Genomic DNA, 12,448 nt, shown 5'->3' on the forward strand with positions numbered 1-12,448 from the left:
ATATACTCTAAGACATTGTATACTTACATATAGTATTGAGAAAAAACCCAGGAGAGTTTGGAATACAGTTTAATATATGCCTGTTTTGCTGAACAGCATGGCACCAATCATTTACCAGAGTAGGAAGACTAGTGTTTGAGATAGAAATATAAAAAGACCCACAAGTAAATGTGGGTCTTCAAAAACAGAGGATGCAGACTTCAATCTACATCTGTTCAAAATGCCTTATGTGGTCAATTAAAAAAAACCAAACAAACAAGCAAGACATGAGTATTTATCTGAGTGATCAACCTAAAACCAGTATAGGATATAAACTGAGATGTGCGTAAGCATTTGCTAAGTATTACGCAGAGCTTAACTGATGACCTATTTCCCCTTCCAGTCATTATGACATTTTAGAACACTAGAAAATTGTGCTTTAGAAATTCCAAAACTGTGAATTGAAGTCTATTCTACCTCTGGTACCTGTTTAATCTTTGACTGAGTAGCATAATTATTTCAAGTAAAAAAAAAAAAAAACAACAAACAGAGTAACTATTATGCTCCAATTTCCTCATGCTCATCAACATTTGTCTAGAGAAGAGAGAAAATATAAAGTTCTTTGATGAAGTTCAAAATGGCAGTTCTTGCAAAAGATGAGGTTAATTGGTGAAAATCTAAGCATACACTCAACCCATTAGAGGAAGAACTACCACAACCTTTGCTTCCACAGATTTTTTTTTTCCATTCTCCCATATTCATTTTTGCAAGCTCTCATTCACAACCACTGTTTTGAAGACTTTTCTCTCATCAGAGTTGAAGGTCCATAGAAACAGCAAGGAAAAGCAGCTACACACTGCTGTCACACTCACAATTAAAATAGGGTGGGATACTTTTCACATCCAACATCTTTCAGTTCCACAAATCTGTAGCAGCATTCGAAAGGAAAGAAGGTAAATCACTAACAGACACATGAGGCTGTTCTTTGTCCAATACCTCCTAAAATCATTCTCTTCAATCACAAACAGACTGACCCCAAAGACATAAGAGCATTAGGAAGTACTGAGAAGTAATTGTTACTTATGTTTCTCTGGAACACATGTGGAAACTCAGAATGTGGTCTTTCTGTATTTTTTTTTTCATGTATAACTATATAGGACAGGGCAAGTTTTCTAAAATTGTTCGTATTATTCTCCTAATTTTCAAACTCTGAGTTATTTTGGCTGGAGTAAAAACATTCTGCAATCTCACCAACTTCTGCAAAACCTCCACTGGCAGACAGCAGCCATTTTTCTGAGCTCTTTTTGTTTCCTCTCCACACTGTATGTAGATATCCTGCTTTCGAGAGATTTATCCACAGAACTCACCTCACAAGCTGGAAGTTACAAGCCACATTTAGCACTCTAACATCTAGGATCCCATTTTCTCTATGAAGAATCCTAAGCCTAGTAACTGTGCTTAGCATTTCACTTGAGCTGACAGGTTATCTATAAATCATAACCATGCCCAGCACCCCCAAGTAGGATCAACCCCATTGTATATGCACTTGCTTGCACAGATGGCTTTTAGGATGATTTATCTCTCTGGCATGCTTACAGAAACTACTGGACAGCTCATACCTAGCAAGTCTGACTTTTCAGGAAGGGTCACCTGTACAGGTGATGCGTTCATGTGCTCTATGCCCAGTATGTCCTAAACATGCTGTTCATTCTCACTTTGCACAGTCCATCCACTCTGTGCACATGCAGTAGGGCTGGCATTCCTTGGAAGCATGAGACTCGTTGAGCATGTGCTACAGACAATGTGAAGACATTTTTATGTCCAGGAAATCCTAGGCAGAAATGCAATGGGCATCATTACGCACCACATCTGTGTTTCAACAAGGTAATCAGAAATCAGCTCACTTGCTGATGGACTATTTGCCCACATGATGAGAATTATGTGTAATAAACAGGACTCATTACAATAACTGAGTGGTTACCCACATGATAATGATACCTTTGTTTTATTAAAAACCACCTCTCTGGGAGAGTTTTTCACAATGCGAACTAATCTGGTGGTGTAACTGCTGTAGATTGCACCGATCTGAAAAGCAATTTCAAATATTTTTAAACATCCTCATTAATTCATAGCATATTGAGAAGTTTTGCCAGATCAGCAAAACCATAACACTTCTAAACAAACACTACTATGTTTCACCTTTTTAATGGTATACTGTTGCTGTTGACTGCTGTATTGTCAACATTCCCCTTCCAAGAAATACTCTGCAAATCACAATAAATGTTTTAAAAATACAGATTTCTCTCAAACAAACAAATAAACAAACCAAAAAAGCCAACCAACCAAACAACATCACATTGCTATTCTATAATCCATTCTTCCTTCCTTCCTTCCTTCCTTCCTTCCTTCCTTCCTTCCTTCCTTCCTTCCTTCCTTCCTTCCTTCCTTCCTTCCTTCCTTCCTTCCTTCCTTCCTTCCTTCCTTCCTTCCTTCCTTCCTTCCTTCCTTCCTTCCTTCCTTCCTCTCTTTCTTTCTTCCTTCATCTCTTTCTTTCTTTTCTTCCCAGAACAGAAACATTCTAGACAGATGATTACAAATTAACTTTTGAACACTCCAATAAACATGACTGCAATCATTCCCTCTGTCAATAAGACTCTGGCTGGGCAGTAAGAAGACAGGCAAATATCCCCCACTGGATATGGAAGACAAATTCCTTTAGCAAACTTCAAGCACTGCAGGTCATTTTGGGGATACAGTGCACCTACAGAACAGCTTCATAGAAGTCCCTGGCACTTCAGCCATAAAAAGCAGTGAACTCAAGTATGCTTAAAGAAGTAAACATATCTCTCTTCCCACTGTTTTCTTTTCTAGGCTGCTCTCTACTCTGCCTTCACAGATGTCCTGGAACAAGTGCATGAGGATGGAAATGGCTGCAGAAGGCTACATGTCTGGAAATGCTGATTTGGAGAATGAGCCTCAGATTTCCTCAGAAAGCAAAGAGATCAGGAAATCCATCCATACAGTAAGAACAGAAGCTACACCCTAAATCTTTATTTAACAAACATAAAATATGTACCTGTACTCCCAACTGCATTCTAGGCCACAGAAACATTCCGATTCTTTTTTTCTGCAGAATAGTATTTCCTACTAAGATGAAAGAACACAGGAGAAAAAAGAAATAGAACTTGCTGGTATCTGCCAAGTATTCTCCCACCATAAGCAAACACCAAAAGTAACATGTTGCTTAGCAACATTTATCATTTGGCTTAAACCTGCTCATCACACTGAAGTTTTATCTTACTGTTTCATAAACCAAAATAAACACCGACCCTGTACTTACAGAACTGTCTTCACAGGTTGTTAGCAGAGGTGCACTGATAACTTCTAGGTTGTACTATGCTTTTAATGTACTGCGAGTTTTAACTTTTCTGCTCTGCCCCTCTGTTGTTTCTACTGAAACAAGTTTTGAGAAAAGCAGCTAAGCAGATAGACGGGGGGATGGAGGGGGACCAGCTAAAGCACACAGATGTTTAGGAACAGCAACAAGGAGATAACATGCAAAAAATTCCAGCTTTCAATAGGACTGCAGTATGCAATGATCTTTACAAAAGCCTGATTTTAAAAGCTCTAGTCCACGTCTTACTAGATTTTGTAAGGAAGGAAGAATTAATAAGACAATGTTGTGGGCAAGTGAAAAACATTTCTTTGTTTGGTTGTAAAAGCTCCCAGACAATTTTTCTGCGCAGAACCCACACACAGAAATACGTTAATCTGAAAATTAAACTGATTAGTTATCATTGTCTAGGCACTTAAATACCAGAAATAAGATCACATTGTTTCCAAACAGATTCTGTTAAAACTGATGACAGTGATAAGAAAATATGTTTTAGGTAATGTTTCCTCCTATCTCCTCAGGTGCTTTATAGAGGAAATAAAAGGGAGTGGATTCTGTCACGTTCCTGAGACCGCTTGTAAAAACGTTTATTAAAGTGAGAAACTACTAATAAACTTTAAACTAGGCAATCAGCACGACTAAAATGTTTGCTTAACATCTACTCCCATTTCTAAGTCATCCCTTAGGTGTCTTTTCCCTTCTGAAACAAACCCAAGATGCCTCTCTGACACTCAGAAGTGGAAAATGACATGACAGAAATCAATTACAACTCTGTTAGATGTTATCCCTTTCCAGAACTCTCCACTGCACAGTCATCACCTCCTCTGCACTTCATTGCTCAACATTGTTGGGCAGGAGGGCAAGAGCTGAAGGACAGTTACACCATCGTTACTCTTTAATTTGAGTGGTAACAGACATCGCTATAAAATCCCTCAGAACCCATAGAGAACCAAGGCCCCATAGTGACACAGCCCTGCACCCAGCTCAGAAGAGTTTTACCTTTGCCAAGCAGAAAAGAGACAATTCTAAGACTTCAGGAACACAGGCAGCCCTGCTGTGTTGAATCCTGAGTGCTCTCTTGTGTTGGGCTTGCCTGGGTCAGATTGGGTTTGTTGTTTGTTTTTTTCTTTTTTAAAACACAAGTATGTTGTCTCCTTTGCCATATAAAAATGGCCAACAGAGCAACAACGAGTGGCAGTACCGACACGGTAATAAGCATGGAACATATGTGAGTGGAGAGAAAGGAGAAGAGCAATTGAAAAAACAAAGTGAAAGGAGAAAATGGACAGCAGGAGACTGAAATACTAAGGGCAATTCCAGACATCCAGTGGCAACAGGGTAAGAAGAATCCCACAGGCTGTGCAAAAGTATGAAGTGGTGTCACAGTCAGGGAAAAACTGTTTCTTCCAGAGAGAAAGAAAAGTTTTAGCCTTGCCTTCAGGAATACTGCTCTGCAGTCCTCTGAAAGTAAGAAACCATGAAAACATGGTTGAAAGCAGACACCTTGAGACTAAAACTGCTCCAGTCCTTCTCCAGATATGGAGCAGTGTCCTTCTCCTCATCTTCCACAGCTCAGAAATGCAAACATGCATTAATGAGTGCTCTGCAGATAGGCTCACATGAAACTTCTCTTCTTCACATAGTTAAACATATATTTAACTTGGGATTTGCAGGGTTTATGTCTGTTTCAACCACAAAGTGTAACACTGAAATGATTTATTTCCTAGCAATGTAAGGATTAGGATCAGATATCATGAGGTAAACATTCACTGAAGGCAACTGGATTGTAAATGCTCATCACGGCATAATTAGTAACATTTCATTAAACTATGGACCAGAAGAAGAGTCAAAATGAATGCTTCTACTAAATACTGTAAATATTACTATCTGTAAACTGCCCAAGAACCACAGTAATTTGCAGGGAGGATCATGTCCCTCAGTACTGTATCTCTGAAAATTCTCTTAAACAAAACTGGGTGTCAGTACATAAACAGCCTCTTACAAACATTTACTCTGAATTTTCTCTTCTTCTGTGACCGTATCTTCCTTGTGCTCCCTTTCACTGAATGTTCTGGGGATTATTTTCTGACATAAAAGTTTGTGAAAGCAACAAGTTAAACGTTAAATGACAGCACTCTGGGAATGGGTTCCCAGAATGTAGCCATCTGCAACAAAGCATTGCAGGTCAAATATTATTAGGTCACAAGGAGATGCAATGGCACGCAGGTTGATTTTCTGAAGTTTAGCTATTTTTGGCCACCTTAATGTGCCTTTTTCAGATGAGTCTGGAAAAGTTCCCCTATTTACACAGCATAGATACACATTTTACAAAGAGCATTACTAGCCTTTCAGCCAAATTAATGATAAAGAAAGAATAAACTACACACATACAGAGTCTTCAGAGGTTTTAAATCTTTTTTATTTTCACTCACATAGTGCCCTTCTTCCTAAAGTCATGGAGCTTTTCACAAATAGCATGTATATTCATAACACTGAAATGCTGATACATCTTGTTGAAACTGTGTGATTTCTTTTGATGCACACAGGGGATGACGTTAAATTTTAACAGAGGACTTTGACCTGTCCAAAGAGTACTATTGGATTTTCCAGGCTTTACTGTCTTTCTGCAAGTCGAAGGCAACGTAGTTACAATAAACAGGCACAAGATGATTATGAACACACAGTCCGGACCTCGGTATTTACAGACAACAGACACCACCTCGGTTCCTTTGAGAGACCTCCTGGCCATGATGTGTCATGCATGCATTTCAGAAGACTGATGGTCAAAGAGCGAGTCCTGCTGTGATTTCAAATGGCAGTCTCAGGAAGGGCTGGGATTCAAAGACGGGAGCCCAGTTTTGAGATATCAGACTCCTTACTCAGGTAAAGATCCCATTGTTTCAGCTGGGAATTTCGCCCATGTCAGGTTTGTGAAGGACTTCATATTTATTTAGATCAGAAAACTACCCTTCCCCTTCAGGCTATGTTGTGAATGTTACAGAATATGCTGCACTGTAAACCAGAGCGAAATCTAAAATAGGCAATGGCATTAAAACTGGAATCTTAAACTCAAAACAGAGCAGATTTGTATTAACTGATTACAAGAACTGAGATCGACTCGTAATGTTTTTTGGAGGGGCACACAGTATAATGATGGGGCTCTCTCCTTTAAAATAAGTTAATAATATGGATGCACAGTATATAAACCCAGGTGGATTTATTAAAAAAAACAAACAAACAAACAAAAGCCAATACTGATTAGAGGCAGATACTGAAAATTTTATGCTTTTCACGCAAAACACTTCATTGTTGTAAATTCTATAATTATGGGTTTTCAGAGCTCTGCCTTCTAGTTTGTGTAACTGAGACTTTTTATGCTTGACCTGAAGGAACAAAATCTCCTAGAATGCTGAACTGCTTGTCTGCCTGTCTGACTTCACAGTAGAAAACTATTATTTTAAAACTATAAGTTCTCAACTGTATGCTAGTCACTAAGGCATTCTTAAGTGATAAAGGAAACTTCTCAGATTGTAGTCTCATTTGAGAAAATCTCTAGGACATCTTCAACTAGCAGGGAACATATAATCATTTCCTCTTATTGTAAAATGAATTTTAAACTCTTGCCTTTAAGTTTAGGTTTTAAACACCAGAGTGTAAGCAAATTGTTTCTAAGTCAATTTTGTCGCTTTAGTAACTCCACTGAAGTTTTCTTTAGTAATCATTTTGATGTGATCAGGATTCAGCTCCTGAGGACTAAAAGTCAGGCGCTGAGAGAAGTCTCAGAAGAAGGCTGTGAAAGCTAGTTTTACTTTATAATTCTGTCTGGACAGAGAGATTTGTAACAGCAAAGAATAAATAAGAAGCTGTAACAAATGCATGCTGGACAATTTTTGCATGTTTCTGTCCTCCTCTTTCAGGTGCAATTTTATACTCTTCTTTTTACTGGTATTTTTCATACATGAAAACATGTATATGACATGTACAGGTTTCTCACGGCTTTGCTGATAAGTGGTCTCTTCCATGCACTGCATGACTACTACACATACTTAAAACCGTTCTGGCCATGAATAGTCAGAATAACGCCCTTATTTTATTCATTTCTGCAGAAATTCCTGCCACCACAAAACATGCATTTTGCCAAAGCAGAAATCTCTATAAGTTGCAGTCAAGAGGAAGTGTTTGGCAACCATCTCTTAGGAACAGTGGTCACAGAAAACCTTTTCCATCTGTTTTTTTTTTTTTTTAATGATTTTCTTGTCTCCCTGGATATTAGCAGTAGTGCTGAATACTCATTTAAAAATATATGTATGTCCACTTTATAATGATGCACAAATTTGAAACTTCTCCCTCCTCTCTTCCTTCCACAAACCCACCTGCTTTTATCATATGTCAAATATAATCTTGTGATGGTACTGCATTGCTATTGTGTTTAACATTTGTGTTCAGCATTTAAAAAGAAAGCAAAAAACTCAAAAAAAAAAAAAAAGGTGAAGGCCTTTAGAAACTTATAAATTTCTAGTCTTTGATTAATCAAAGTTATATCACTTCGTCTATGAGCCTAGCAGTGTCCTCAGTTCTCTGGCAGATTATAGCTGGTAGCTCATTAGACTGTTCTTCACATTAAATTACTGAAAAGGGTGATGTATTTATAATACAGCTTGCAATGTTATAAAATGGCTCATCAATCTGTTTTATTCATGGAAAAGTCCACATAAGGCCACTAGTCTGTTACTGGCAATAAACCTTGGGTGCATTTTCAAAAGACCTGCATATTAGATAGTGATTTATAGACCCTGTCCAAGAAATCAAACATGATACTAACAAGGCAAGGCATAACTCAGTTGACACTTCAAAAAGCAATGTAAGTCCATAAGTACATCACGTGACTATGACCTACCCAAAGAGAACAGAAGAATACCTCATCCTTAAGTAGAACAAGGACTTCATGGTACACTGTGTCCAATGCACAGCCATTTTTATATCTCTTTCATTGCTGTTCTAGACTAATTAAAATTATTACCTGCTTGTCTTATTCGTGTGTTGCAATATCTGAAGTATACATGCTTGCATTGCATTGTCTGCCTTACTCATCTCATGATTACCATAAAGGAGGATTTTTTGCATCTAGGAACTACTTACACTTATGAACACTAAACTGCGCTGAAGTCTTTGTTTTGGAATAACTGAAAAAGCCAGCAGTTTGGCCTTGCCTTTTTTTTGTTTTGTTTTGTTTTTGTTTTTTTTTTATACATATTTTCAATCTAACAGATATGATAAAAAATGCAAATTTAAATTAATGGCCTTTTTTTTTTTTTCCACTGAGAAAAGAGGGGTTTATGTTTATGTTTTATGGCAAGTTATTTAACAACAACAGTACTGAAGAATGTAAGGGCATAAGGAGCAGAAAAGTTAACTGTCCAAATTAGTAATGCTCTTTACAACAAATAGAAACAAATTAAAGATGGGAAAGCATGGGTTCCTCTCCAGTGTTAACCATCTTCCTGCTAGTGGGAAGTTTTCTTATGCACAAGAACTAAAAATTGTCTTTTAAGCCTGAACATCCCATGCTGGATGTGGCTCTGAGCAGCCTGGTCTAGTGGTTGGCAGCCCTGATCAAGGCAGGGGGGTTGAAACTAGATGATTTTTGAGGTCCTTTACAACCCACGACATTCTATGATTCTATGACTCCGTGATTTTTCAGAACGCCATGTGAAGTGCTGAAGTGACAAAATCTACAGTGGAAGTAATTGAAAATGATTCCGTTTCTTTGCTCTGTGAAAGATTTAACCATAATTTCAGTCATATTTCAAATTGTTAACAATTTCTTTGCAGTTACTGCATGTAAAAAAAGGGAAAGAAACTGTAAATGAGAAGAGGCGGCACTCATATACACAATCCTATCAAAACCAAAATCAAAGAGTACCAAAAGAGGGAAACTATTTTCTGCCTATATCATGGCTTTACTGCAGTCACTAGGTTTGATCAACCAGTGAAATAATTCCAGTGACAGTGAGACTCTGTCTTTCTGAAACATGCATGTATTCTGTACAATACAGTAAGTATACGTTTTTAGAACCAAGTGCCATATTAGCACAGTAATATCTTTTTAAAATGTTGGCTAGAATGCACTTCTCAAAATCTACTGAGTCACTGCTGTTCAACATTATTTACATTTTCAAAACTCACAAGTTTCAGAAGTTACTTTAACAAGCAAAACCTGAAGAAAAAAAACATTAAAATGTTATCTTTATACAGAAAGGCACTTCTTTTTCCATTAATAACCTGCATACTGCTTTTTCACATGACACAACTTTCCTGACAGTGATAGAGTGCTTCCATTTCATATAATATGTTTGAGTGACAACCTTTCAGTAGAAACATAGATAGATTTAGATAACTCATACTACAAAGCAAAATAAATCTCTATTATGATTTACACTGTTCCTTTGTAAATTGCACACAGGAAGAAACATATTTCCAAATTCAAGTAGTAATTAGTAATTAGTAATGAAAATTTTAAAGTCTTAAAGCAATCGCTACAACCTCTGTCCACTCTTCTTCTGGAATTTCTTCCTCTTGATTACAGTAATTTTCTGTCTCAAGTAAAACACAGCTACTTCCTTTCATACATTACTCTTCCATTTCTTCTACATAGCATCTTATAAATTATAGGTACTGAAAGAATATTGCTTGAGGGGACCGATGGCACTGTATTTCCATAGAATCACAGAATCATAGAATGGCTTGCATTAGGGAGGGACCTTAAAGATCTCTCAGCTCCAATACCTTGCCAGGAGCAGAGTTGCCACCCACTAGATCAGGCTGCCCAGAGTAATTTCCAGCCTGGCCTTGAACACCTCCACGGACAGGGAAACAAAACTCAGGCAGGCATAAACCAGGAGGAACCTCAAGTATGTTTGAACTGGTGATGCTCAATGTATCCTCCAATTCATATTTCTAAAAGGTGAGAATTTTAAGACAGCATTTTAAATAAAAACAGAATGAACTAATAATGATGATATTCAGTGTGAGTTTTACACTCTATGAACTACCAGAGCAAGAAACAAGATCACTCACTGACAAAGAAAGCATGATATCATCTGGTGATGTGTGCTACTAGAACATAGAGATATATTAGAATTGGGTTGAAGGAGGTAATTATAAACAGATACAGGCTTTGCAAATCTTTTGTATCTTCGCAGACACTAACCTAGGTTTGTTTGCTGGAGTCAAGCCTGTAACTCAGGTTAACCTTTTCCAAAGGAAAAGCATTCCTTGTTATTGAGTTCTGCTCGCCATAGAACAAGTATGAATGTTAGGGTTGGGGACAGAAGAGGAAAGGTATTTAGAAGTTGGGAAATAGTATCAGTAAAACAATGAGCACTTGCAAACACATCACATAATTCTGCTGCAGTGAAATTGTAATAAAATGCAACAGAATACTTAAAGCTTGCTCAAATATTTCCCAGAAATGTGGTCATGTTTTTACATATACAATATGCCTGGGTAATTTTACTATACCAACACAAATAATTACAATCCTATTAAAACGTTCCTGCCTGTGATTAGGGTAGAATGGGCTTGGTTCCCACTCCCCGCAGCAGATCCATAGGGAAAAAAAAGCCAGTGCCTTTTCTTTGTGAGAAGAGGCAGTGCATTTTTTTTCTTACATGTTTCTTTAGACAGTTCTTGAATTCTTGAACGATTAAGTAGAATTAATGTCTCTTGAATGTTGAGGCACTGGTAAAAATCGAATTCTCTGTCATAGGGAATGTGGTGCAGAACTGCTACCGTGGACCTCTGGAGGGAGAGACAGGAGCTGTTTCGGCAGGCTTCGGTTTCTCTCTGTTTATGTGAAACGGACATTGGCATATCTTGCCTGGACTTTTCCTGAGGGGTTCATATGGTAGGCAGGGTGGGGAATAGTTGTCTGAGCCATACCAAGGTCAGCCTGCTAGAGCTGACAGTTTCTGTCTCTGTACAAAGAAAAGAATCAATACTTTTGGACTACGGCTGTGCCCTCAGTGTAAAACAACAAACATGCAGCGTCTGACATGTTTCTAGGTGATTTGTGGCAGAACCTCTTGTCTGATCTGTATCCAGGAGCTGCTGTGTTACTGCTCTGTGCTTTTCTTCTCTCTCTCGCCCCCCCCAGCTCTGTGATGTCTAATACTTTACTCAGGTACAGAGGCGTGTGTTCTACCCTACAGCTACTTGTCACTCAATAAATCACACCTACAAGCACAGTCTGCACATAGTGATCTGGGCTTTAACAAAGGATCAGAGGGACAAAGTGCAGGCAAGATACTGTAATTATAACAAAAATAAAACATTCAGGGGGTTATAGCAAAGATGTGGGCTCTCAGGTGCTAATAAAATGTTGTTAGAATTGCAGTTTTGCTTCAGTCCGTCAGGTTCCATTTTTAACAAATTTTCCATCTTAGACTTTTCCTGTTCATCCTCTTTTCAAGCTAAAACACAAACTTTAGGGAGATGACCTATTTTATGAAAGTCTCCGGTCCTGTATAGCAGAAAAATCCTGTTCTAGTATGAATCTCTGTCACCTGTGGTCGCTGTCAGTATTTTATTCTTGACTTCATCTGAATTTCTTTGTGCCACAAGGTTTATCAGAACTTAAAGTTGGATCTAAAAGAAAAAAAAACAAACACACAAAAAAACCCCAGCACTAACAAGACAGCTATCTGAATGTAATTTGAAAACAATGATTTGAACAGTTTTGAACTAACCTGGGCACATACAGTACACATTTCTTGGGTCTGGCACGTTTTATATGATTTATACGTAATATATGTAGTAGAAACATCTCCACAGTGGATCTTTAACATACACCATGAAAATTTGCTTTGAAAACATTTTTACACTAGGCCAGTTCTCCCAGCTATGTTACCATGAAGTAGTTAAGCTGTTAGCCAGCTTGGAGATGATGGCAATGGACAGCATCATCCATCCCAAGCACATCAAATGCACTCATTCACGTTAACCAAGACATTTCAGTTTCAGTCAAATCAAACATCTTGTAATGCAAGGTAAGTGATTCACCACCATGAAGGCTTC

At 38.0% G+C, this 12,448-nt stretch overlaps 1 protein-coding gene and 2 long non-coding RNA genes across 20 annotated transcripts in view; 2 read left to right on the forward strand and 1 right to left on the reverse strand.

The window, feature by feature from the left end:
- Nucleotides 1-12,448, reverse strand: part of BNC2 (basonuclin 2) — a 372,426-nt gene that overhangs the window by 196,737 nt on the left and 163,241 nt on the right. The gene's annotated exons all lie outside the window — the stretch shown is intronic.
- LOC121108536 lies at nucleotides 2,479-4,049 on the forward strand. The gene is made up of 3 exons (XR_005843082.1): nucleotides 2,479-2,717; nucleotides 2,851-3,001; nucleotides 3,895-4,049. It is a non-coding gene; the product is annotated as an uncharacterized LOC121108536 (long non-coding RNA).
- Nucleotides 5,998-12,448, forward strand: part of LOC112530775 — a 55,648-nt gene continuing 49,197 nt past the window's right edge. For all 6 annotated transcript variants that reach the window (XR_005843078.2, XR_003072586.3, XR_005843080.2 and 3 more), the window contains exon 1: nucleotides 5,998-6,256. This is a non-coding gene — a long non-coding RNA (uncharacterized LOC112530775). The remainder of the gene's footprint in view (nucleotides 6,257-12,448) is intronic.

Source organism: Gallus gallus, chromosome Z (assembly GCF_016699485.2).
Source record: "Gallus gallus isolate bGalGal1 chromosome Z, bGalGal1.mat.broiler.GRCg7b, whole genome shotgun sequence".
NCBI lineage: Eukaryota > Metazoa > Chordata > Aves > Galliformes > Phasianidae > Gallus > Gallus gallus.